Below are 1,040 nucleotides of genomic sequence, written 5' to 3'. Positions count from 1 at the left end.
TAGGGAAACGAAGCTCTCTAAGGGAGGTGATGGGAACGTGTGCTCCTTGTATGTTGTGGCTGAGGCCCTCATTCCCTGGCTGCTTAAAAGGCTGATTCCTTGCTATGAGTTGTGGCCACAGCCAATACAATGACTGATGACAGGAGTAGGAGAGTTGAGAGGGATGAATGAAAGAAATGTAATAGAAATAAGTAGACAGTAAGAAACTTGAAAATATTTCCGATTTTCTACCAAAGATTTAAAATTCTGCTTCCGGTGTCGGCGCCCACTGGAGGGAGCGACGATGTAACGAGTAGTGGTGTGTGAGATTAGTTCTGTGGGGACGAGAATTCCTTCCTGCGTGACCTCCGGTTGCCTGCACTGTCCTCTGCAGCAGGATGACACCGCACGGCAAGAACTGCACGGCTGGGGCTGTCTACACCTACCACGAGAAGAAGAAGGACACAGCAGCCTCAGGCTATGGGACCCAGAACATTCGATTAAGCCGGGATGCTGTGAAGGATTTCGACTGCTGTTGTCTCTCTCTGCAGCCCTGTCACGATCCTGTTGTCACGTAAGCCTCGAGTGGGTTCGGGAGATCAGGGTAGGAGCTGCGTGCGTGGGTTTGGCCACCTGTAGAGCCAGGGCACTGCAGGCCAGCTATGGAGTCTCTTAGAGGCGCCATGTTCTTATCTGAGATGTAGGCATGATCCTAGGCCCTGTCTCATATCATATGAAAGAATATATCCATACCACAGTAGCCAAGTATGATAGTGCACACATGTAATCCCAGCTACTTGGCAAGCAGGGGCAGGAAGGAGCATCTTGAGTTTAAGGCCAGCGCAGGTCAGGTTAGCAAGACCCTGACTCAAAAGCAAAAGATCTGAGGCATTATTACTTCAGTTATAGGACCTGAGTTCAATCACAGTGCCACAGAAAGTAAAATTTTAAAATATTAAATGAGACATTGCCCCATTTGTTAGGAAATGGAAAGACTTTAAATTATATTCAGTGAAGTAAGCCAGGCCTAAAGAAACATAGGTCTCGGGCTGGGAAAGTGG

At 48.2% G+C, this 1,040-nt stretch overlaps 1 pseudogene; it reads left to right on the top strand.

Moving 5' to 3' along the window:
* Positions 1-293: 293 nt before the first annotated feature.
* Positions 294-1,040, top strand: part of LOC105997622 — a 1,873-nt pseudogene continuing 1,126 nt past the window's right edge.

This window comes from Dipodomys ordii, unplaced genomic scaffold (assembly GCF_000151885.1).
Source record: "Dipodomys ordii isolate 6190 unplaced genomic scaffold, Dord_2.0 Scaffold149, whole genome shotgun sequence".
Lineage (NCBI taxonomy): Eukaryota > Metazoa > Chordata > Mammalia > Rodentia > Heteromyidae > Dipodomys > Dipodomys ordii.
Note: the sequence above shows the minus strand (reverse complement) of the source record. Positions and strands in the feature narration are given on the sequence as shown.